A 27066-nucleotide genomic window follows, 5' to 3' on the forward strand; every position below is an offset into this window, starting at 1 on the left:
GGGGCGACTGAAAAGGAAAAATTTAATAGGGTAGACAAAACAAACAGGATTTTGTCTGAATTAAGATCCTTATATTAATAATCCTTACAATTAAAATGAATAAATTGTGCTCTGGCTGGTGTGGCTCAGTTGGTTGAGGGGTTTGATTCCTGGTCAGGGCACATGCCCCAGTTACAGGCTCGATTCTCAGTAGGGGGCATGCAGGATGTTTGATGTTTCTCTCTCTCCCTCTCCCGTCCTCTCTCTAAAAATCAATGAAAACATATATTTTTTTAAAAAGAATAAATTGTGACACTTCCCTCTTATGTCCAAAGAAGTCTTTTATTGGTATACTAGAGGCCCAGTGCACAAAATTCATGCACTCAGGGGGTCCCTCAACCTGGCCTGTGCCTTCTCGCCGTACAGGAGCCCTCAGGGGATGTCTGATTGATGACTTAGGCCCACTTCCCGTGGGGATAGGGCCTAAGCAGGCAGTCAGACATCCTTAGCGCTACCACAGAGGCGGGAGAAGCTCCCGCCACTGCCGCTGTGCTCGCCAGCTGTGAGCCCAGCTTCTGGCTGAGCGGCACTCCCTCTGTGGGAGCATAATGATGACCAGGGGGCAGCTTCTGCATTGAGCGTCTGCCCCCTGGTGGTCAGTGAGCATCATAGCGACTGCTCATACTGCCTTCAGGCCCAAACTGGCTCTCCAACATCCCCCAAGGGGTTCCAGATTGTGAGAGGGCGCAGGCCAGGCTAAGGGACCCCACCAGTGCACATTCGGGGCCGGGGAGGGACGCAGAAGGTTGGCCAGCCATGGAGGGACCATGGGAGGGATCCAGGGCATGGCCAGCCCATCTCACTCAGTCCCAATCGGCCAAACCCCAGCAGCTAACATACCAGTCGTAGCATCTGCCCCCTGGTGGTCAGTGCATATCATAGCAACTGGTCAACCCATTGACTGTCTGACCCCTGGTGGTCAGTGCACGTCATAGTGAGCACTTAAGTGGCCTTAGCATATCGTTGGCACACTACGCTTTAATTGGTTGAATGGCCAACCAGACACTTAGCATACTAGGTTTTTATTATATAGACTAGTGTGAATAGTTTCTTTTATTTAGGCCTAGTTGGGAGGAGGACTGTAATGTTTCTGAAACGAGGATTTTAGGTGGTACAGGGACACAGCATTAAATAGCAATGAGCTCTCCAGTGGGCAAGTTACTCTCTTTTCAGTTCTTTCTCAATCTTTGTGATTATGTCAAAGAGAATGTCCTTAGTTTGGTGGTTAGTGATCTCTTACATCTCTAACATTTTGGTAGGGTCCCCAGCTAGGATTTAATACCATTTGTGTTAATAAAGTCATTTCAATGGATAACATCTATTGCCAAGTATCACTGGTTTTTCCATTTAAAATAGTGTTGGTTGTTTTTAAAAAAATATGTTTTTACTAGAGGCCCGGTGCACAAAATTTGTGCAAGGGGTGTGTGTCCCTCAGCCCCGCCTGCACCCTCTCCAATCTGAGACTGCTGGCTCCCAACTGCTCACCTGCCTGCCTGCCTGCCTGATTGCCCCTAACTGCTATTCCCTGCCAGCCTGGTTGCCCCCAACTCCCCTCCCCTGCCAGCCTGGTCGCCCCTAACTGTCTTCCCCTACAGGCTTGGTGCCCCCCCCCCAACTGTCCTCCCCTGCAGGCCTGGTTGTCCCTAACTGCCCTCCCCTACTGGCCTGGTCACCCCTAACTTCCCTCCCTTGCCAGCCTGGGTCCCCCCCTATTGCCCTCCCCTGCAGCCATCTTGTGGTGGGCAACTTTGACCACATGGGGGCAGCCACTTTGTGTTGGAGTGATGGTCAATTTGCATATCACTGCTTTATTATGTAGGATACTATACCATGGTGATGTCAAAAACGACCACTCTACACTGGTTGATGACTCATATACACTATGATTCAAATTGCCAAACAATTTTGAGCACCTAATGGAATCTGTGTTAATAATTTCTTTAATGAGAGGGTAGAAAACAAAAATGTATAAGCCCTATATTCTTTGATTCAGTGTTTTTACACAAAACTATAACTGGAGCCAGAGGCTGTAAGCCTTACTGCACAGTTTAATAAGGAAGCATAAAAAGAACTGAGTGTCGATATAGAGAATGTGATGAAACAGAACCTGCACTTATCTATTGCATGATATTAAAAAATAAGAAAAAGGGTGTTGAAATTTACTTACTATTTACCATCAAACTCAAATTGACTATACTTAATCTGTAACATGTCCTTGTAAACTTGAATTTCTAGAGCAACTCACTTGATTAAATGCGGGGAGGGGGGACTGTTTTATTATAAATATTGAAAAGCATGTTTAAATAATTTAAAAGTTCCAAGGACTCTATTTATGAATGCTGGTTGTAATATGCTACATTTGTTAGAAATTTGTCTTCGAAAGCTGTGCTTGTTCACTTAAAGTTATGGGCCATTTTGCCAGAGTAGGTTGATTTTATCCACCAACCTCTTCACAATTAACTCACCATCTGTGATCCCAGAGTATTCTGTAACTCCATCCAAATGTAATAACATGACCTTAATTGTCAATGAAAGAACAAGATGGCACTTTTAATGGTTTTCTCCAAGATCAGACTATTGCAGAACAAAGATTCAAACCCAGGCAGTTTGACAGTAAGTTTGAATTTTTAACCCTTACACTATATTGTTTCTTCATAAAAATAAAAAAGTGATAAACTAGAGAAAAATATTAACAATCAAATCTGCAGCATGATGCCTAGGGGGAAAGGGCAAAAATAAAAGAGAATATTTATGGGAATATCCAATGGACTAGTTAGTAAAACACTTTGGCCTAAATTCAAATTTAGTTGACTGATGACAAAATGGGGAGTGAGAAATTAAAAACTGTGTGTAGGTTGTATTTTTGAGACTACTAAGGTCCTTCCTTTCAGCTCTACAATTTAAATTGAAATGATTTAACTTATATAAGATTTATTCATATAGCAAATGCTTGCTTGTTGGAATCTGATGCTTCTACCAGATGTATGGATGAAAATAACTATGACAGGGAAAGGTATTCCAATTACTTCTTGAAGTACAAAAACTGCCGGAAATTCTGGAATTCTATCATGGTACAGAGAAGATAGAATGGCAACAGTAGAAGTTTGTTTTAACCCACCTGCGTTTTTTTTGAAAGGCTCTATTTCAATGCAATTAAACCACTGACTTATCAGCATTTGGGGAGGGGAAGGAATATCTCCCCAACTGCTGCCATGAACACAGCACTTTATTTTTTTTTACTTTTAAACGTGTGGTTTGTGGTTTTTTTCCTTTTTAAATATATTTTTTATTATGAACACAGCAGATTTTAAGAGCCATTTAAATATTGTTGAGATCATTCTTTTTTAAATTCAACATAAACTGAAAGATCACTTTTCACCTATCTGAAAGTTTTCTACCTTTAAGACACATATACTTTAATTCTAAGTCAATATTTTTTGAAATTTATTTATACAATTGCATTTAACCGTAATTCAAGTGCTACCTAAAAGTCAGTGAATTAATAAATTTTATACCAGATTTCTGAGTCAAGATCACATACAGCCTAAAATTTTCATCAGCTGTGGTGCCTCTAACAAAGCTTCTAATGTCCAAATCCCAAAAAGAATTGCAACATACGCTTCCAAGAAAAAGAATAAAGTATCTGTCCAGTTACTGGTAATCTTAAAAGGACAGGAACAGCTGCCAAAAATCATTAGAGGTTGGTAATCCATGTGTCTTTTTTTGAGGGAAACACTCTGTAATTAATTCTGCATTCACCAGCTGGTGTCACCGCTGCCCTCCTCCCTGTCCCCTAAAAGAAATAAATCAGAAGTAGGAGGATGAAGAGCAGCGTCTGTTGCCAAACTTAAAAAAAAAATTGGCATCATTTGCCCAAGCAATATACACAGAAAATGTGTAAGATGAGTAAAAAGTAATTAATTCTACATCATTTAAATTCTGTGTAGTACACATAGAAGGAACCATAAATGTATGGGTTTTAGTTTCAGGACTCTTGTTAAAGCCCCTTTAATAAGGTAATAAGCCTCCATGGCATGCTAAGCAATCACACATTGACTCATTTAGTAGGTGTTCCCCACAAAGTATTTAGCACTCAATATAATGAAAAATAAGATAATGAAGTTGCTGCTAATGTCTAGATCAGTGCTTTACAACTGGGCATATCTTTTGCTCCTTTTACCTTTTGGCAATGTCTGGACATGTTTTTAGTTGTCAAGATGGGGGCAGGGAGGGAGGCTTCCAGCATCTAGGTTGGAGGTCAGGGAGGTGCTAAACATTCTATAATGCATAGGACAGACCCCAAAACAAAGAATGTCAATAGTGCTGAGGTTGAAAAACCCTAATCTAGACCTCTAGATGCTCATGAATTTACCACTTTATATTTTCCTATAGATGCTTCTAAAGAGTCAGAAAACATACATACATACATACATAGTCAGAAAACATTAATTGGATCAGGATGTGATCCTGATGGCCAGGCCAGTATTGTTGGCTGGGAGGCCAGGGCTCATTTCTCATACAGGGCTGCCTCTTCAGATGGAAAATACAAACCATAAAAGGCCACTGTGAAACAGGGACAAAATGCCACTCAAATGTGCATTCAAATAAAATTACAAAACCTGGCAACTTCACCCCATGGTCCAAGGACTGGAAACAGAGTGCAACCTTCCCAACATTTGGTAAATGGCATTCATTACTCCATTAATTTAATTATTTTCATTATAAACAAACAAATGCCTATCACCTGATGATTACTGGCAGATCCAAATAATTTAGCTATCACGTTGCTTCCTAGCATATATATTAAGTAAGGTTGTTTTTGAGGCGATAATTCTCCACTATGGAATATATTCATGAGAAAGCAAATGAAGAGGGGTAGACTACTTAGCAGCACCAGCTGCACTCATTCATATTTTATCTAACGGCATTGTAAGGTGATTTTGGTTTTTATTCTTAGTGGGACCCAGAGGTAATGTCTGTGCCTATGATGTGTGTACTTTTTGTCCCCATACTTCCTCTCTGTTATTCCTCCTGAATATGGACTAATCATATCATAGTAGTTTGATTTTTTCAAAAGGGTTTATAAATATAAATTGTAGGATGTTCATTTTAACTTGAAATCAGAAATAGCATAAAATATTCAAGTTGCTTTTTAAATTGTCATGTTTTCAAAAATACATTTTATATAAACATAAAATTCAACAAAAACCCTGCCCAGACAGTGTTGCTCAATGGACTGAGCATTGTCCCATGCACCAAGAGGTCACCTGGTTCGATTCCCAGTCAGTGCATGTGCCTGGATTGCAGGTTCAATCCCCAGCAGTCGATCAACGTTTCTATCTCTCCCTCTCCATTTCTCTCTCTCTAAAATCAATAAAAAACATATTTTTTAAAAAAACCTTTATATCCAAATTCCACTTACATGTTTTCTCCTATATTCTATTATCATCTCAATCTTTATTTCATCATTTTGCTCACATTTGTCATTTATCCTCTGTCATCACAGCACAATCCTTGGTTCAATTGTTATAATCTAAGTGCCACAGTCATTTTTCATAGCAGTGCCTGCATTTTAGACAAGTCCTGAATGATGGGATGAACAGGAGCAAAGGTGTAGATATTTCAGAAAAGATAACATAACAGTGCCATAAACAATGCAGAAGTGAGAAAGCACACACACACGCTTGACACGGTCATGAACATAAGTCAGCTCTCTAACAGGCAAAGTTCCTAGAACTGGGGACAGAAGACATGACCACCTTGTTGAGATGTCATGAAGGATTCTTATATGTGATGGAGGAATAAACCAGATGACTTCTAAAGTCCATTGGCAAGCTGAGGTTCTTTAATCCTTCTCAATGTGGACTTGAAAAATGTAGGCTGGGGTCAGGCTATGAAAATATTTGACTCCTGGAATGAAAACCTTGCATAATATTGGTAGAGTAATGGAAAGATATTGAAGGTTTGGGCCTGCAGAGTAATGACCAAACTGGTACTAAAGGCATAAATCTGGTAGTGATGTACAGGATGGATGATGAGGGGAAGATGACAAATTTAGGGATATCTGGCATTCCAGAAGTAAGACCTGCCACTGGGGAATAGCAGTGAAAATGGAAGGGAGGGAAGAACACCGTTATTCTGAGAGAAGAAATAAGATTTGTGGTCTAAATGGAAATGATGGAGGAGACAGAAGACTAATTCCATTGACTCCATTAATGGAATTAGATGATAAGGAAGATGTTTAAGTCAAAAACTGAGTTTCCCTCTAGATAAGTTAAATTTGAGATTTGTATTCACTGGACAAATTCCAACACATTCTTCAACTTTAGAATCTATCTCTGAGGTTAAGACCTCCTTGGCTTTCCCCAACCAGACATGATGGCTTTTTCACCATTATAACCATTATACCCAGGACCTCTCTCCACTCTAATATTCATCTTACTAAATCTCTGTTACATTGCCCAGTCTACATTTAATCTTACCCTCTGTCTAAGTACCACTTACATAGAAAAGATTGGGGCCTTTCTTTGGCATTTTTTTAATCAACTGATTTTGAGAGAGAGAGAGAGAGAGAGAGAGAGAGAGAGATTTGTTGTTCCACTTATTTATGCATTCATTGGTTGCTTCTTGTATACGCCCTGACCGGAGATTGAACCCACAACCTTGGTATATCAGGACGATGCTCTAACCAACTGAGCCACCTGTCCAGGGTGGATATTCTCTGTTATGGCTTGAATTGTATCCCCAGCCACACACACAAAAAATACATATGTTGAAGTACTAGTGTCCAGTGTTCAGAATTTGACCTTAATTTGGAAATAGGCCCATCCTAATCCAATATGACTGATGTTCTTATAAAAGAAAAAATCTGGACACTGAGACAGATATGCACTGAAGATGAAGAAAGAGATCTATAAGCCAAAGAACACCAAAATAGCAGCCTACCAACCAGAAGCTAGGGGAGAGGTGTGGAACAGTCTCCCTCACCACCCTGCAGACACCTTAATCTTGAACTTCTAGCTCCAGAACTGAGACAATAAATTTCTGTGTTGAAGCCACCAGTCCATGGTACTTGGTTACATAAGCCTTAGCAGAATAATACACTCTTGAAAAATTACATACTGGTATGTTTTCAGAACTTGGGGCATTAAAGAATTGAACTCTCCTGAAACATAATTTTGAATCCATGAGGAAAATACTAGTGTAACAGATAATATGGAAGTATTCATTTAAAGTATTCATTTTTTCATTCATTCAGTAAACAAATAGGAACACATTGCCAGAGGCCTGCTGACCAGCACATTACTTGGATCACATAATTCATACATGTTATTGCCTTCTGAATGGGAAAGAATTTGAGCACCTCCAACATTCTGGCCCAGTTCTTTTTTCTAATATATGGATATCTTCATTAGCTGTGCCAAATCTACACTAATAAAAGAGAAACATGGTAATTGGCGTACGACCGCTACCCTTTTCATTGGCTAATCAGTGAGTATATACAAAGTAACTGTCAGCCAAGATGGCGGCCGGCAGCCAGGCAGCTGATGCGAACAGGGAGGCTTGCTTCCTTCAGTAACACAGGACTCCAACGTTCCCTGCCGGCCTCTGAGCTTCAGTTGGAAACATAGTAACATTTATAGAAGATAAACAAAACTCCAGAAAACTCCTGTCAGTCAGCCGGGATCTCAGAGCTGGAGTCGCAACATTGTTTCGAATACAGAAAACAAAGGCCAGAAACCTGCTTTCAGTCGAGCCTCAGAGAGAAAGCCGGCTCTCAGCTCCAGTGACAGCCATAGAAGGTAAATAAATGCCAGAATAAAAAAGAAAAGAAAAAAAGGAGAGGTTTGGAGCTCCAGTCGCCCGCCAGCCTGAAAACGGCCCTCAGCCCCTCACCCAGGCTGGCCAGGCACCCCAGTGGGGACCCCCACCCTGAAGCAACAAGATGGCGGCTAATTTGCATACTGAAGGCAGGCGGCAGCAGGCAAGGCTGTCTGCGGTCTGGGACCCGGATCTGTGACCCTGCCGGGCGGGATCAGCAGAGCCCAAGGCCTCCCGGCACCGGGATCAGCGTGACGGGGGGCAACGCCCAAACGCCCTGATTGCCCTGCGGCTCTGTGTGTGACAGGGGGCAGCGCCCCAACCCCCCCTCACGGGCCCTGCTCTATGTGAGACGAGGTAGAGCCATACCTCCCCATCGGCCCTGCCCTGAGTGTGACAATGGCGGCGCCCCAACCTCCTGATCGGCCCTGCTCTGTGTGTGACAGGGTGTGGCGCCCCAACTCCCCCCCTCCACGGACCCTGCTCTGTGTGTGACAGGGGGTGGTGCCCCAACTCCCCTATTGGCCCTACTCTGTGAGTGACAGGGGGGAGCTCCTCAACCCCCTGATCGGCCCTGCTCTGTGTGTGACAGGGGGGAGCTCCCCAACCCCCTGATCGGCCCTGCTCTGTGCGTGACAGGGGGGAGCTCCTCAACCCCCTGATGGTCCCTGCTCTGTGAGTGACAGGGGGGAGCTCCCCAACCCCCTGATCGGCCCTGCTCTGTGCGTGACAGGGGGGAGCTCCCCAAACCCCTGGTGGTCCCTGCTCTGTGAGTGACAGGGGGCGGTGCCCCAACCCCCCTGATGGGCCCTGCTATGTGCGTAACAGGGGGCAGCGCCCCAACCCCCTGATCGGCCCTGCTCTGTGTGTGACAGGGTGTGGCGCCGCAACCTCCCCATTGACCCTGCCTTGAGTGTGACAGGGGGCGGTGCCCCAACCCCCCAATCGGCCCTACCCTGAACGTGACTAGGGGTGGCATCGCAACCTCCCCATCCGCCCTGCTCTGTGCATGACAGGGGGCGGTGCCCCAACTCCCCAATCGGCCCTGCTCTGAGCCCGACCAGGCGCTGCACCTAGGGATTGGGCCTGCCCTCTGCCACCCAGGAGTAGGCCTAAGCCAGCAGGTCGTTATCTCCTGAGGGGTCCCAGACTGCGAGAGGGCACAGGCCGGGCTGAGGGACCCCCTCTTCACCCCCCCCCCCCCCAGTGCACAAATTTTTGTGCACCGGGCCTCTAGTAGTTCTATATTTAAGTTTGTTTCCTTGTTTCCTTCATGACTTTGATTTTGCTTTTATATTTGGAAAATAAGTAATAACTACTCATTTAGCATCCTTGGTATACAACTCTGTACATATTCTATTGAGAAGAAAGGTTGAGAAAATTGCAAAGAAACATATCCATGGATCTAAAAATCATACTATTTATGTTGTTTGAGATGACTAATAATGAAGTTGTGTTTAACATAAATCCAGAACAAACTAGAAAATATACACAAAAATAGAAACACTTTCTGAAATATGTAATGCTCCCATTTCTCATCTATTTTTTTCCACAACCAGATCCAGTTGACTACCTACAGGAAGGAAAAACCATTGTATTTATAAAACAGATTATTAAATATAATTACAGTTACAAGCAAAACTATTTCAGGTCCGAAAAACCAGGCTCAGAGGCAGATTATCAGACATAAAGAGGACGGTTAGCAGTTTGAATAGGGCTACTTACCAGGCAGCTGCACTAGGAGAGGGAGTAAGCAGCATGCAGACACCTAAGATGTTTACACTACAGTCAATTATGTTTGAGATAGAAGGACCAAAACACAGGATATTCTTCCTCTAACAGATATCTGTGCTAGAAGTAAATATCATAAATAATTAAAATAAGTTGGAATTCATTTCAAAAGTTTCAATTGTTTGCTCTATTTGCTACCCAACACTGAATTTCAATAAACAGTTAACACACAATACAATCTTATCATATAACCTCCCTTTATTTATTATATGCTAGAGAACCGGTACACCAGATCGTGCACTTGGGTGGTGGAGAGGACCCTCAGCCCAGCCTGCGCCCTCTCGCAGTCTGGGAGCCCTCGGGGGATGTCTGACTGCCACGGAGGCGGGAGAGGCTCCTGCCACCACCACTGTATTCACCAGTTGTGAGCCCGGCTCAGGGCTTCTGGCTGAGCGGTGCTCCCCCTGTGGGAGCCCTGCTCCTCCTGTGTTGAAGATCTGCCTCCTTGTGGTCAGTGCATGTCATAGTGACCCGTTGTTCCGCCATTCAGTTGATTTGCATATTAGCCTTTTATTATATAAAACTAGAGGCCCGGTGCACAAAAATTTGTGCACTCGGGGGTAGGGAGTCCCTCAGCCCGGCCTATGCCCTCTCACAGTGTGGGACCCCTCGGGGGTGACCACCTGCTGGCTTAGGCCTGCTCCCAGGGGGATTGGGCCTAAGATGGCAATCAGACATCCCTCTGGCAGCCCGGCAGCCCTTGGGGGATGTCCACTTGCCAGCGGGGAGCAGGCCTAAACTGCAGTCAGACATCCTTAGCACTGCTGAGGAGGCAGGAGAGGCTCCCACAACCACCACTGTACTGGCAGCCATCAGCCTGGCTTGTGGCTGAGCAGGGCTCCCCCTGTGGGAATGCCCTGACCACCAGAGGGCAACTCCTGCATTGAGCATCTGCCCCCGGTGGTCAGTGTGTGTCATAGTGACCAGTCATTCCCAGGCTTTCTACTGTTAGGGTCAGTTTGCATATTACCCTTTTACTATATAGGATAGAGGCCTGGTGCACGGGTGGGGGCCGGCTGGTTTTCCCTGAAGGGTGTCCCGGATCAGGGTGGGGGTCCCGCTGGAGTGCCTGGCCAGCCTGGGATGAGGGGCTAATGGCTGTTTGCAGCTGGTCGCACCCCCTTCAGAGTGGGGGTCCCCACTGGGGTGCCTGGCCAGCCTGGATGACAGCTGTTTGCAGCTGGTCACACCCCCTTCAGGGTGGGGGTCCCCACTGGGGTGCCTGACCAGTCTGGATGAGGGGCTTAGGGCCGTTTTCAGGCTGGCGGGTGACTGAAGCTCCCAGCCTCTTTTTTTTTTTTTTTTTTTTTTTTTTATTCTGGGATTTATTTACCTTCTATAGCTGTCACTGGAGCTGAGAGCCGGCTCCAGCTCTGAGGCCATTGCCGGCTGAAACCCAGAGGTTTGTTTAGCTTCCATAATTGAAACTCTGTTGCCATCACTGGCACTTTAAGCTCTGAGCCCGCTGACCGCTGAAAGCAGGTATCTGGGTTTTGTTTAGCTTCTATAATTGCAACATTGTTTCATCTGGAGCTCAGAGCTGGGCTGCGGCAGGCGGGGAACCTTGGCTTCCTCCATCACTGGAGCAAGCAAGCCTCCTGTTCACTTCAGCTGCCTGGCTGTTGGCCGCCACCTTGGTTGGCAGTTAATTTGCATATCCTGCTGATTAGCCAATGGGAAGCATAGCGGAGATATGGTTAATTACCAGGTTTGTCTATTATTAGATAGGATAACTTAACTATATCTGTCCTTCAGGCATCTAAGATTCACAGCAGTTCCATGAAATTTCCCCAACCATCTTAGTGTCATTCTCGGGAATTTCTGCCCTTCTTGGGAATGTCTCTAGCATGCACTGTCTACTCCTGTCTTGCTGGGTCAGACAGTCACACATTGGCTTGTGCTCTGCCTTGCCTTTTTCCCATGCTTATTTCCCTTCTCTTCATTTGATGGTAAGTCCCAGGAAGTCAGAGAACATGTCATGTGCTGTTCCCATCTCATGTGTAGCCCAACAGCCACACAGATACTTTGGATAAAAGGAAGATGGGAAGGAAGAAAGAAAATGGAAGAAAGAATCCTATATAATAAAAGCCTAATATGCTAAGTGTCCGACTGTTCATTTGACCGTTCGACCAGTCACTATGATGCGCACTGACCACCAGGAGGCAGATGCTCCAACCAGTAGGTTAGCTTGATGCTGGGGTCCGGCCGATCGGGACTGGGCGAAATGAGCCAGACACACCCTGGAGCCAACCTCTTGTGGTCCCTCCCGGCCTCTAAAATATTTCTTCTCATTAATTTTCTTTCAATGTGCATGAATCCATGCACTGGGCCTCTAGTTGAAGAATGAAAAAAAGGGAGAGAGAAAGGAAAGAAGGGAGAGGCGGGATGCGGGATGAGGGTGGGGGAGGACATATGCAAGATGGAATTACCCATTACACAGAGTAATTTGAGTCCATTGGCCCAAATCCTAACAAATGCCAGTTCTCTGTCGGCTGGAAGAAGAGTGTCAGAGCATCTGCTGCTAGTCAATGCTGGAAGAAAGAGCTCTTAGTCACTGCAATATCTTCACTTCTGATAATACACACTTTTATTCTGATGCAATCTCATTTGTCTTCTGTGTTTTTACATTGATTGTCCACATCACAGAGTGTGTTATAAGTTTACTGACTTCAATGTATCTGAGACTGAAGAGAATTTCTATGTATATTATAATTTAATAGAATTGTAAAAATATAACAGATTGTCAATAGATTTTTACTAGCCAATTTTCTCCTTGACAAATACCAATTTGTTCAATGGAACTGCCGTATTTTATTAAGTCAAGATTTCAAGATTATTAATTCCCCAAATGAATACTTATTGGCAACGTACTAAAAAATAGAGTCTCAAATTCGTAATGCAGATATAAAAAATTATTTCTGATATCCAAATAACAGATATAGTCTAATTATATATTTACTCACACATATAAATTGATCTTTTCAAGTAAAATGACATGATTTCATTACAATTGTAATTGTACATTTTTACTTATTTGTTATATATATTAGCAATATATAGTGTGTATAGAGAGCATATATAGATTTTAAAATGACTTTCACATGCGTCATTTCATTGAATGCTTACTAAATCTGAAGCAGACCAGACAGATTTTATGATGCACACTTTATAAATTAGGACACCATTGCCCTAACATTAAATGACTTGCCCCAGGTCATGTAAAAGTAGGGAGATAGGGAAGAACGAAGAGAGAGAAGGAAGGTCAATGGAAACTCAAAGAAATGTAATATGTTACAAGTTTTATCCTCAGTTTATCTCCTCAGTAACAATATACTCAAAACTGTAATAAATTGTTACCTTGTAAACTAATGGTCCCAGAGCTGTCATGTCAAGGAATATTTGTATTAAAATGTACAAATATTCTTAACTTTTGAAAACTTGTGTTTTCAGTTAATTCATACAATGCCAGTAACTTCCGTTTCTTCTTTAAAGGGGAAGAGGAGACAGGAGAGCCATTACCTAGTACATTTACTTTGAAAACCATAAATAGTGTTCATGTTGTTCCTTTTACATACTGTCCATTTAGGAGGTAGCTTTTGTAAATTTTCAACAAAGCATTTGGACTTTGGGTAAAAGTTAGATTTTTGCCCTGATATACACTGTGTGTGATTTTGCATAGAGCTTATTTTGGCCAAGTGCCTCTTATTTATACTGTTATTTACAATGTTGAAATTTGTGTATCACAGCCAGTTAAACATAAATGTGCTTATATATGCAGTACTTTTATCCAAGCAAGAAAACAACTAAGTTCAATTAAATCCGTAGATAAGAAGGACCGAAGGAAGGAAGGAAAAAAGGGAAACAGGAAGAAAAGAAGAAAGGAAGGGAAGAGATAAACAGAGTTCTATCCTACAGAAAAAGTCACCAGTCTGGTTTATAAAGCAGGTTGCATTCCAAAGAGAGAACTGGCTTCCTTACATTGTCATTGGTGTGTTACAAATTGTTATTGGCCACTGACCTGGAGCCATCTGCTATGCGAGATTAAACTATTCTGTGCTCACCTGTGTGAAATCTGGACTTCTTGCCTCTGGTAAGATGATCATGTTGCAGACCTAAGAAATGTATTATGCTACTGATCTCTCAAAAATATGAAAATATCTAAGCAATAGGATTTCTTTTTTTCTATTTTCTTAAACACTTTTAAAGCAGCATGTATTCCAAGATATTTAGGGATGGTGTTGCTTTTATTAAGTGTGTCAGTTTCAGGACACATCATTAAATGTATGTCCATCCTTTGGTCTGATATTTTTAATGCTATTAAATTGTCTTGGAAAATTAAAGTAATCATTGAATTTGTAAAGCATCTTGAATTCTGACATCCTTTTTTCTTAACAAGAACCCTCTCCAATGTAATTCCTGCTTCTGTAAATCAAGACTGTCCTGAGCTAGGTAAGTTAGAACTCTAAAGAAGACCACATGATCACGATGGCTCGTGATTTTGCACAACATTTTTTACATATCTATCCTTAGAAGTTACTTTTTCCTTTGTTTTGACCTTAACCCTTTTCAAGTAGCAATTATTTATATGGAAAACAGGTACCGTTGTCTTAGTCACATTACACACGGTGAATGGAAGCTATAATTTAGGATTAAGAAATACCTCTCTGTTCAAGAAGTGGAGAAATGCTTGGAGCAGGAGATTTAAGGTTCCCAGGATGTCCCTATTTGGGGCTGTGAATTTTTCCTACATCCCTCGAAAGAGATAATACTGAAAAGACTCTAATGAATGACCACCTAAACCCAGAACATCTAGACATCTCCTGTTTCTATTTGAAACTTATTTGATGGTGAGCTCCCTATGTGTTAAATCTTTTCCTTTCCTTGAAATTATTAGAGCCCAAATTTATATTAAACTATTAAACACATGAAATATGCCTTAATACAGTTTGGTCCTACCCCTCCCACTGCTCCAAGGTTGACTACACAGAGATAACAAATAGGTAACATGAAAGGAACAACATTCTCTCTACCCTTTTTCAGGGTATATCTTTCCCAGGATAAACTTTTCACATTGGTCTTTCTGAGATTTAACCATTCCGGTTTATTTCCTTTAGTATATATTCCAGTTTGTCAAATCCTTAATTATATATAACTCCCCAAAATGATCACACTATTTTAAATGTAAACTCAACTACTCAGGATATTCGACACTAAGTTTCAATGACAGTAGCATTTCTGCATGTATTATGGTGGCATTGGGCGTATTACATTGAGTATTAGTCAACTACCACCCACATATTTATTCCAATTATTCTATTATCAAAACATATCTTAGACATTTTGAACCTGTGTTATTGATATTTTGAATCTATCAACAAAGCTTACAATTCTCCCTAATAAATTCCACCTTATTCTTGGATCAAAATGTCAATCTATTATAAACTTCAAAATGTTATCTAAATCATCTAGAGCAGTGGTTCTCAACCTTCCGGTCCTTTAAATACAGTTCCTCATGTTGTGACCCAACCATAAAATTATTTTCGTTGCTACTTCATAACTGTAATGTTGCTACTGTTATGAATCGTAATATAAATATCTGATATGCAGATGGTCTTAGGCGACCCCTGTGAAAGGGTTGTTCGACCGCCAAAGGGGTTGCGACCCACAGGTTGAGAACCGCTGATCTAGAGTATTCATATTAATGACTACACCCTTCCCTCCCAGGCATACACCATACATACATAAATACACATATTCATCTAGAAGGCATGCCAGGACTTGACTGAGTAGCATTATTCATATTATACCCAAGTTAAAAACTAAAATACCAAAGCTCAGTAATAGCAGAATGGATAAATACATTCTGAAAGAAATGTGTCCAGCAATGAAACTGAATAAGCAACAACTCATGCAACAATTATTGATAATTCCATTTACATTAGGTTGACCATCAGACTGAAGAAAACCACAGTGTTAGCGATGCATATATGATAAAGCTATACAGAAAAGCAGAAGAAACCAATACCTAAAAAAGGGCAGTGGGTAGTGGAGTTGCTTATAATAGTTTATTTCCTGATACATGTGTTTACCTTATAGTTAAGTGTGCATTTATATGCATTTTTCTCTATGAGTGTTATAATTCTCACTTTTAAAAGATTAAAATTCAATTAAAAGAATTCATTATTCATTATTCCTTGTGTAACCCACAAACATTCTAGTTCAGAGGTAATGACAAGAGGGATGTTTCAGGTGCTGATTGATCATGGCATTAGTCCCATTCTCTACTCATTCAACTTATGCTGTATCTTGTGATAGCTTTATTTATAGGCCAGTTTCTGTCATGACAGTGTCATGGCCACAGTAGGACAGTGTGGAAAGACAGAGAGAGATAGAGAGACTCTCAGTAAGGGAAGAAAAGTCCTGAGCCTCACTCAGTTGGATCACATGACCAAGTGGGATTTACCCCTGGGATGAGAGGATATTTCAATATATGAAAATCAATTAATTTATACTCCACATTAACAGAAAGACTAATATTCATATGATTATCTCAATTGACACAGAAAAAAATCATATGACAAAATTCAACACCCTGTTGTGATATGTTTAAGAAGCTAGGAATAAAAGAAAATTACCTCAACATAATAAAGATTATATTAAAGGCCAGAACTAACATCATACTCAGTACCAAAAAACTAGAAGCTTTTCCTATAAAATCAGGAACAAATCAAGGATGTCAATTCTTACTACTTCTATCGACATAGTACTGAAAGTCCTAGCCAAAGCAATTAGGCAAGGAAAAAAATCAAAGTCATCCAAATTGAAAAGGAAGAAGTAAAATCATCTATTTTGTCTTATATGTAGAAAACCCTATATTACACACATACACACACACACACACACACACACACAAATAACTGTTAGAATAGTTGTGTTTAGTATATACTATTAATAAACAATCTTAAAAGGAAATTAATAAAATAATCCAATTTATAATATATGTCATTAAAAAAATACTTGGGAATACATTTAACCAAGGAAGCAAATTACCTGTATGCTGAAAACTACAAAATATTAATGACAGAAATTAAAGAAGATAAATGAAAACATGGCCTGTGTGGATGAATTAAAAGACTTAATAAGATACACAAATTGCCCAAAGTGATCTGCAGATTCAATGCAATCTCTATCAAAATCACAATGGCTTTTTTTTTCCCCAAAAAGTTTAACCTAATCTGATTTCACTTAAAAGAGCTACATTTTGTTTTTAATTTCCTCACCTATGTTAAGGTCTACTCCAAGATTCTAAACTGTTTTCTTTTTTAAAACTCATTCCCTTTGATACAGAGGTTGGGGACCAGAATCTTGATGGATACACCCACTTTTATATCATCTTTACTGTTTATATCAACAATCCTAAACAGAAGTTGACCACTGCCTTGCTCTTCTTACTGTAGGCATGACAAAAATAATCCTGTTTATTCTCTTTAGCACTTTTTAATACCTGCACTCATGATAAGATTTAGTTCTGACATTCTTCTTATGGGTGGGTTCACATTACTCTTCTTTCTTACTTTGCTTGGACATTTGCCCAAATCTCCACCTTGTACACGTGTCCTGACGAAATGTCATCTCACCGGTGGCTCTGGGGAGTGACATGACATTTCTATGTGACTTTTTCTTAATAACGTGTGACTGCAAAGTCACGTTGCTTTTAAAGCCTCCCATTTTCTTTTTGTCATTTCTGATTTTACAATTTCTGTCCACTGGGATATAATCATCTTTCCTCCTAACATTTCAAAATCCACTCTGCTATGAGCTACTTAGGCGGGTAACAATAGCTGATGTTTACAGAGCTTCTGCTCAGCGATGAGCCCTGAGCTACTCACATATAGCCAATTGCATCTCATTGAATCTCACATCTAACCTACCAGGCAGGCACTTTGCTCACTCATGTAACAGATGAGTCCAGAAAGGTTTCTGTCATGTATTCATGGTCCCAGAGAAGTAAGCAGCAGGACTGGAACTCCAAGCAATGCTTGTCCAGCAGGGCTGGTCCACTTCAAGCTCACCCTCTCACTGACCATTTACACTGCATTACAATTTCCCACGCCAGTGCTTCTGTTACCCATCTATATTAAGAAAACGGGTTACCATCCTTATTTGGATTCTTATCTATTTGTAGCTTTAGCAAGCCTTTTCCTAAGAAATAACATGTCTTAGGTTTATTCCAGAAAACTGTTGCTTTACACTGAAAGAGCAAGCTAAAACCTAAACAAATAGCAAGCTATATATTTTCTCAGTATTCTGTTCTAATAAAGTTATTTGTTTCTTGTGCCAAAGTTCTTTTGTCTTGCTCTTGCATTTAATTTTAAATCAGTGAAATAAATGTAAAGTTAATGACTTGCCATTCCAAATCGTAAAGATAAAAGGCATATTAATAGACTTTTTGAAAGAAGATTTCAGAGCTCGTGAAGCGATGTCTACCCAGGGACTCCCAACCACATATTACTGAGCTGCTTATAACCAAGAATCTAAATTAGAAAGAAAATGAGTAAGCCTGAATAAGACTTTATCATTCTTAAAGGAACTATTTAATATTTTAAATGCGTTCATTAAAGGCATACAGTTCCACATGCTAGAGGCTTTAACCTCCCAAGTTTATTTTTAAAACACCAACTAATTCCAGTAATAAAAATGAAAAAGAATGAATCCAATGTTTATTTATAAAAATAAAATATTCAAATGCCTATTTTTATGTAAAATTCAGTTCAGCTTGTGAGAACTTGGACATCAAACTCACCCTTACTCCTATCTTCAATCACATTTTATTAACCAAAAATGTCCATAGTGATTTTTATGAGGATTTACCTAATTTATTTTACTTGTATTAGTTACTTCTAACAATGTCTTTTATGGTAATTATTCATGGATAAATGAGAAGCATCAAAAACTTAAGAAATAAATAAAAGGTATCAACCATTTGAATGAAGTACAGGTTCTACCTTCATTTTTTGCTTCTTTAAATTCAGTAAATCTACAACTTATTTTATGTCCAGTTTATTTACCAAAGTCAGTTTCCACATAAATTTCACTGAACTTCACCTTTAGTCCCATTGTTCCTCGTATCAGGCTCAGCAAACACTCTCTGTAAAGGTCAAGACAGTATATATTTTGAGCAATCAGGGCCATGGGGTCTGGGTAAGTCACACATTCTTTATTTTGAGTTTTGTTTGGTATCCTTTAAAAATGTGAATAGTGCAGTTTCACTTAAAGCAGTGGTTCTCAACCTTCCTAATGCCGCAACCCTTTAATACAGCTCCTCATGTTGTGGTGAACCCCAATTTCATTGTTACAAATTGAACATAATCAAAGCATAGTGATTAATCACAAAAACAATATGTAATTATATATGTGTTTTCCGATGATCTTAGGCGACCCCTGTGAAAGGGTCATTCGACCCCCAAAGGGGTCGCAACCCACAGGTTGAGAACCACTGACTTATGGGCAGTACACAAATGGGCTACAGGTTGATTTGGCCCTTGGGGTATGGTTTGTGGTCCTAGGCTGTAATGATATTCTATATGGCACTTGTTAAAAAAAACACACATTTTTTTTATCTCTTAAAAAGAGAGAACCTGGAATTTTGCTCAGTGATAAGAGCACAGAATTAATAATCAGACCTCTATGCAAATCCTGATCTACCCTAAGCTAGCAGTGTAACTTTGAATAAATTATTCAGCCTCTCTGGGTTTTCTTTTCCTTATCTGTAAATTGAACAGAGGATTTTCATAGGAGGCAGAGGGAGATGAAGAGTCAGAGGAATCAATAGGGTAGGATCTGGGGAAATGGAAGAGAGAAGAGATTGAATAAAAAGTGTGGACCCTGAGGAGGAAGACTCATTTGACATTGTGGACCATGAGAAAGAAGATACCTACCAAGAAAGGCTCCTTGTGACTAACTGGGGTCAAATTTAAAAACAGCATCTGCACTTCGGGGAGAAGCCTGCACTGAGCTCCCTGCCCACACTGTGCTCCTGCCATGTGAGCAGCCCTTCAAAAGGAGTTGCTGGGATTGTATTTCAATCAAAAGGATTGAAATCAATTAAAACTTCACAGCTATATCCCCCTTAGCATCTTCATGGACCAGAGTAGCTATATTCTGACCAATCGGAACAGTGCCTTTTGGACCAATCAACCTGGAAGGATTTGGAGTCCTCATTTGCATGAGGATGGACCACTCAGGGGTGAGGACTTCTCTCTATATAAGTCATGTCTCCTCTGGCTCTGGGAGTGCTTCCACTGAAGACAGAAGACTGGGTTTCCCCCCTGGAGCTGAAACACTGAAGACATCTTGGCAGACCAGAGTGGAGAAGAGCAGGGCAGAGCACAGCAGACACCTACAGACCACAGCTGTCTAGCCAGAGAGAGGCCTCCCCCCAGTACCACCACAGCTGTGCTACTTCATAATTGAGCTGTAATAGATTGAGCTTCTCCACTGGCACTGTTTTCACAGCCATGATGTATCACAATTGAGATGTTTGCACTGACTTTCTTCTTTACCGCACCCAAGATTAGAGATTCCTATCAGTGTGAAACTGGCACCAACAACCATCAGTGACAATGTGAACCTTGAGAAGGAACTGATTTGCTGGGATGAACTCCCCATAGCCAAACAAAGGCCCACATCCTATATAATAAAACCCTAATATGCAAATCGACCAAACGGTGGAACAACCAGTCGCTATGACGCACACTGACCACCAGGGGGCAGACGCTCAACGCAGGAGCTGCTCCCTGGTGATCAGTGCACTCCCACAAGGGGAGCATAGCTCAGCCAGAAGCAGGGCTCATATCTGGCGAGTGTAGCGGCGGTGGCACGAGCCTCTCCCACCTCTGCTGCAGATAGGCAGTAAGGAATGAGGGGTCCCAGACTGCGAGAGCCCGGGACTGTGAGAGGTATGTCTGACTGCTGGCTTAGGCCTGATCCTCCAGGTGGGATTGGGCTAAAACCAGCAGGCGGACATCCCCTGAGTGTTCCCAGACTGTAAGAGGGCACAGGCCGGGCTGAGGCACCCCCCACCCCACCCCCCCCCGCTCCAGTGCACAAATGCTTTGCACCATATCTCTAGTTTATGAATAATAGTCTAGTGGCCAATTGCTGACAGGGCTCATCATGTATTCTGTATACCAGGAAAAACCTCTCCCTCACTGTGCCCGGCTTGTTTACACAGTCTGAGTCAACCACTGCAGGGTTGACCTGGTTTCATTTCATCTTTCTACCAAGTAACTAAGACCTGCCCTGTCTAACCATAACTGCACAAACTGTATCTCCATTTGTATCTAAACTGACAAATCAGAATTGGTAACCTATTCACATAAAATTGGGAACTTGGGCAGGAACTTTCTCTATAAAAGATGGCCTCCCCTTTGTTTCAGTGGAACCCGGTTTAAGTTGCTACCAGAATCTGTGCTTTCTGGGTTGCCTTTTGCTCGAGTAAATGCTTTTCATTCTTTATCACACTCTAAAATTACTTCTGGTGTACAAAAGTGAGATGAAGGCTCCAAGTGGTCACAGTATAGGGAACTATGGGGCAAAAATCTCCAAAGGATATTTTTCGGGCCCCTAAGGCAACTTGCCTTTTGCCTGTGCAATGCTTATATCCATTCATATAACATCTAATCAACCTAGACACACAGAGATGAGTAAGGAACTAATAATTACAGCACAGGGGAAAGTCAGATATTCAAACGCAGTAGGGAACACTGAACATTAAGCACAAGATGTTTGTGGTATAAAAGAGACCCAAAAAGGGACATCCATGGGACATGGGTGTTTGGAGAAAGATGGTCTGCCTTTGACTCCAGGTGAGCAAAGTGAGAAAAAGCACACCCACAGCCCATAGGAGCACCAATACAGTCTCCACGTTAAGAAATGCTAAATCCTATTGGGGGACTCCAAGCAACTTGGTGTTGTCCAGGGCAGGGATGTAGGTCAGGATAGCTGAAGGGAGGCTGGAGGGTGGGGACAAGAAGGACAAGGTAGGATCTGCAGAGGAGCATGCACTGTGTGATAAGGGTAACGGGAAATCACTGAAGTCTTTTCCACAAGAATCCTCGGCCAATTTGCAGTTAAGATAAATCACTCTGGCAACTCTAAGACCTGGATGTGAAGGGAAGACTAGAGCAGGAAGATGAATAAGGAACTGAGCCCTTACCCCTGGCAGGGGGTGATGAAGAGTTGACTAAGGTCACTCATAAAAGGTCAGAGGAGAGAAAACTAATCTCAACAATATTTATGAGATAAATTGTAAAGACTTGATGACTGATGCAAAATGGAAAGTGGGGGATGGAAAAGGAAGAGCAAATAAATGAAAAGACTGTGGATGGTTCTTCTACTACTTGGAGAGGAAAGAAAAGAAGTAAAAAAAAAAAAAAAAAAACAGGAATAACAGAGGCAGACTTGAAGACAGTAACAGAGATTATGAACTCCAGTTTGGATAAATGAAATCAGACTTGGTATGGAACACACAGTTAAAGTGTCCTGCAGGCAGATACAGGTCTAAAAATACCCTAAAAACTCAGGATTGGAGATGCAGGTCTGGAGCTCAGCCACAGGCATAAAGAGAACAAAGGAGAAACTTGGTGCAGTGTGGAAGCAGGAGAAGCGAGGCCAAAGGAGAGAGCATGGGAGAACCAATCTGAGGATCTGGACAAGAGCAGCAAAGCCAAAGGAGACAGAAAGGAACCAGAGGTAGCTAAGGGGTGAGATGTCAGCTTTCAAATGCTGCTCAGTGAGGGGACAGAAGAGTGAGAAAACTAGTTCAGCAGCATCCTCTGAATAGAAGCTGGATTACAAAGCCTGAGGAATGAACTCTAACGAGTAGAGTGAGTGTAAGCACTCTACTCTCAGCTTCTTTCATATTCACAGAAATAAACACATTACAGAAAATAAAAAGGCTAGGTCATTTAAAATAGTTCCTTTAACACAATTATATACAGTACAAAGTATTATACTCCAGTGTGGTATATAAAATAAATCAGTTGATATAATTCCACATCTTAAAGTTGACAATCTATCTGAAAATAACATCATTTTGTCTGTGTATACTTTTAGTTACAGTTAGATAATGTGAATCTAAACTTCCTTGGAACCAATGACCTGCTTTATAGTCGTCTCCTTAATTGCTGTAATCAAACATGAGATTAACCAAATAAGAACATCTTTGCCGATTCCATATAAAGTAGGAGAGGCGCGTCTATCTGGAGGGAGGAGACGGTAAACTCTTGGATGATCATCTCACTGTGGATCTCAAATGCAGTACTTATGAAATTCACTCAGGGCTCGATGAGAGTGACTCCTATGTTCCATTTCAGACTCTGAGTCTGTAGGCCTGGGGTAGGCTGAGGAAATCCACTCTTACGGGTACCTCTGGGGCATGCAGAATTGGCAGCCCAGGGAGCACCCTGCCCTAGTCCTTAGAGATGTGCATTCTCCTTTTCTAAGTCAAGTTATTGTGACCTTGAATGACTGCTCATGCTCAGGAAATGTCACGACAGAGCTGTTAATACATTTTCATCATTTTATCATCTAAAAATTATTGGCACATTCCCTTTAAAAAGGTCCCTGATTAAAAGAGGCCAGTTGAATAGAAATGCTTGATTTAAATGAACTCATTAGTTTAATATATTCTAAAAGCAATGACTGAAGCCTTACTGGGGGCCACGCTCTGGGCAAGTGTTTGGGATACGAAGGTGAAAACAAACAGAGTTGGGGTGGTAAACATACAATATGATGATCATCTATGAAGAGCAACTAATTTTGCCGGGGGATAGGGGAGGGAGGAGAGCTTCCATACAAAGGAGAAGAAACCAATTTCCGTGATCTGAAATGGGGAATGCGGAATGAATGACCATGCCCACCTGCATCCTCCCAAGACCAGTTGTATCAAGGGAGATCTTAGGTAGAAAAGCAACTTATGAAATGAAATGGTCAGGTGTGGTGACTATGAGCTTCTCAGTTTCTATGGGTGAAGACACTTTACTTCCTATAACTGCTTCCTCACCTCAATGCACTTCAGGCAAAAATCATCTTTTTTATGCCTGAATCATTCTTAAACCCACATGGGTAAACTGGATGCATTTTTAATCTTTCCTGTTCACTTGATATGCTCACTTTTTTGCACTCTGGAACTCCTGCAGAACAATGTATTATTCTTCATACAGAGAAGAATAGAAAAAAAGGATGGCCAGTAGAAGGAGAACCCCATGGGAAAGGGGTGAGGTGAGGAGTGAGAAGATCACCGGTGTAAAAACTTACCACCTACCAAAGGATTCACCTGTGGGCCTTCCACTCAGGGAAATAACCAAACCCCCTACCTTCCCACACATCTGACACTCCTGTTCCCAGGGAAGACGAAGGACCTTGTCAAGATCTAGCTCTGTGGTCTTGAAAAAATGGCCTAAATCCTCTGGACCTCATTCTCTTCATTTGTAGTAATGGGGGCTGGAAAGATCATTCCACAGGTCCCTTTTCACCCTGACGTTTTCTCATTCTAGGACAGTGATGGCGAACATTTTGAGCTCGGCGTGTCAGCATTTTGAAAAACCCTAACTTAACTCTGGTGCCGTGTCACATGTAGAAATTTTTTGATATTTGCAACCATAGTAAAACAAAGATTTATATTTTTATATTTATTTTATATATTTAAATGCCATTTAACAAAGAAAAATCAACCAAAAAAATGAGTTCGTGTGTCACCTCTGACACACGTGTCATAAGTTCGCCATCACTGTTCTAGGAACATGTGCTGTCATTGGCCCAGATTTGCCCTGGCCATACGGTCCCAGAAAGGCAGCTATATTGAGCTGAACATTTCAAGTGCTCAGCTAACCAACCACAGTCTCAAGTTTAAAGAAGGATCATTTTCAAATATCCCAGTTCCAATGCAATGTCTTTTCTCACTTATGCAAGTGTTTGAACACATTTAATGATCTGCAAGTTACACAGATACATAAAGATACACACACATATTATGTGCATCATATGTATTATGCTTTTACTCAACAGATTTTATTTTCTGATTTCTTAAGGAGCAGGACATGTTTCTATTTTTATTTAATTTCCTTCAAGAAGATCCATGTTCTGCACGGGGTTCATATTTAGTGTGCATTCTCCTTTATCTGCAGGCATACTGACTTACCCACAGATCACATTAACAGCCTGCCACAACAGCTACTGGAGTTTGTATCTTCATGCATTCTCACATCAGAGGGGGGAAAAAAATCTTTCAAGTATTAATTGCACAAGCAAAGTAAAATACTTCCACTATCTTAGCGTACACTGAATAAATCATTTCACTCCCCCCAGTTCTTGTAGGACACAGCTAAAATCAAACACAGCACCATGCCCTCGAGATGAAATTGTATTGATTAATCTTATTTTCCTTGAATAAGCAAATATCACATTCTGGATGATTTCTATAGGGATGAATACATCCATGAGGCATATTAATACTGTTTTCTAAACAATGCCATATATGCCGGTTTCAAAGAAGCCCATCAAATATAAATCTCATCTGCTCACCTAGGTGGATCACAGGTGATGAGGAGCCACAGCTGCTGTTAATGTTAAGTATATGTCACAGACACTTGTGTAATTTTAATAAACGAAACATCTTCATACAGACAGACTTTGTTGTTGTAGTTATTGCAGGAGCCTTAATTCAGGATGACAAATGACCTTCAGAAAGACTTTAACGCTATTAAGAGCAAAATTGATGTGGGCGGCTATCCCACAGAGAGGAGCTTGAGGGTGCAGGCAGGTGCTTGCCCCCTCCTCCCTCCCGGCGCTTTGATTTCAGGCGCTCATGGATGACTCCAGCGTCTCCTGTTCTTCGTGCTAATTCTAAGTGAAAATCACTAAGCGATGCATGGATAGGCTGCAGGGGCTTCATAAATACCCCCAGCCCAGGGCAATCATGCACAGGACATTTGACCCTTCCCCTGAACCGAGATCCCAGTCATTTCCGAGGTCCTCAAAGAAAGCCCACGGCTCAGAGAGGACGAGCGCTTTCTGGGCTCAGGCACTTGGCAGGACAAGGACCGCCTTTCGCACCTGCCTTTCGCACCTGCCTTTTCTACTCACGGACTCCTCTGGCCAACTCAGAGCAGCTAAGTTTTACCTGGTCTGTTTAGCAGAACACCGTCCCTCCTCCTCCAATGGCTAGATCATTCTTCTAAATGGCAAACAACGCGTAATTTAAATGTATTTGGCTCCCTCCCCCAAAACAGAGATCTAGCCAGGGGCAGTAACTACAGCTTTTCCATAAATGATAGAAATGCTAAGAGAACTTGATGGAAATCATCTTCATTACTTTCAGGGGCATAAAAGGCACCAATTAAACCCAGCACTTCCACCGACCTACTTGGTTTTACCCAGCCAGGGAGGATGGGTGTGTGTGGGGGGCGGGGGGAGGCGGGGAGCGGGAGCCGTGAATGAAGAGCCTTCGGTGGGTACCGAGCCGCCTACTTGGTCCAACACGTAGTCGCCGGGCTCCAAGACAATGGAGCTGACATTGTCCGGCGGGGGTCGCGGTCAGGGGTCAGTAGATCACTAGGAGAGGCAGCAGCCACGGAGCCCTCCTCCACCCCCTACATCTTTGTTCTCTGAAGTAGTCGCTCCTTTCCATGCCCGAAGAAAAAGGAAAAGGGAACGACTCCCCTACCCCCCGCCGCCCGCACAGAGGCTGGAGAGGTGGCCACTCGGTTTCCCCATCTCCCTTAGCAACCGGCGGCTTCCCCGTCCCTCCGAACTGCCAGACTCGCCCCCTCCGCTGGGCTAGATCCAGAGTTCGGCGGGTTTCTGCTCTCCGCTCCCATTCACACGCCTCCCCGCGCCCCTTTCCAGGAAAGGGACCGCCAGCCGCCTCCCGCGCCCCCTCTCCGCGCCGGGACTCCGGACGGGCACCCCGGGCACCGGCGACACAGGTGCGAGCGCCCCGCACCCTCCGGGAGCCGCCGGCGCCGCGGGGTGGGAGAGCGGTGCTCCCCGCCGACCTCCGGACCCGGACCCGAGGCTGCTCGGCCACCTGCCCGGCGCTGGGGACCGCGCACGGCGCCCTCCTCGCTCCTACCTGCGGCGGAAGGGTCCGCGGGAGCCGGGAGCTGCGGGCCGCGCCTTCGCGGAGGTCCGTCCCGGGGGCGCCCGGAGCGGGGCCGCGGCTGAGCCGGGGCGCGGGGCGGCAGGTCCTCTGCGCCCGGGGCGGGGCTCGCTCGGAGCGGCGCGGGGAACCCTGTCCGGCCCGCGGGGCTGGGGACGGCCGCTCGCCACCGGGTGGGCTGTGCTCGCTCGCCGGTCGGAGCGCGGCGTTGGCGAACACACTCGCCCCTCCCCGCGCGCCCCGCCAGCCACGGG

At 42.7% G+C, this 27066-nt stretch overlaps 1 protein-coding gene across 1 annotated transcript in view; it reads right to left on the bottom strand.

The window, feature by feature from the left end:
- Nucleotides 1-26851, bottom strand: part of MYO16 (myosin XVI) — a 533335-nt gene extending 506484 nt beyond the window's left edge. Inside the window, exon 1 of the mRNA XM_070408604.1 lies at nucleotides 26786-26851. The gene's annotated coding sequence lies outside the window, so the exon portion shown is untranslated. The remainder of the gene's footprint in view (nucleotides 1-26785) is intronic.
- Between the last annotated feature and the right edge of the window lie 215 nt (nucleotides 26852-27066).

The sequence above is a fragment of the Myotis yumanensis genome, unplaced genomic scaffold (genome assembly GCF_028538775.1).
Source record: "Myotis yumanensis isolate MYYU_CA2020_CCGP unplaced genomic scaffold, mMyoYum1.0.hap1 SCAF_3, whole genome shotgun sequence".
Classification (NCBI taxonomy): Eukaryota; Metazoa; Chordata; class Mammalia; order Chiroptera; family Vespertilionidae; genus Myotis; species Myotis yumanensis.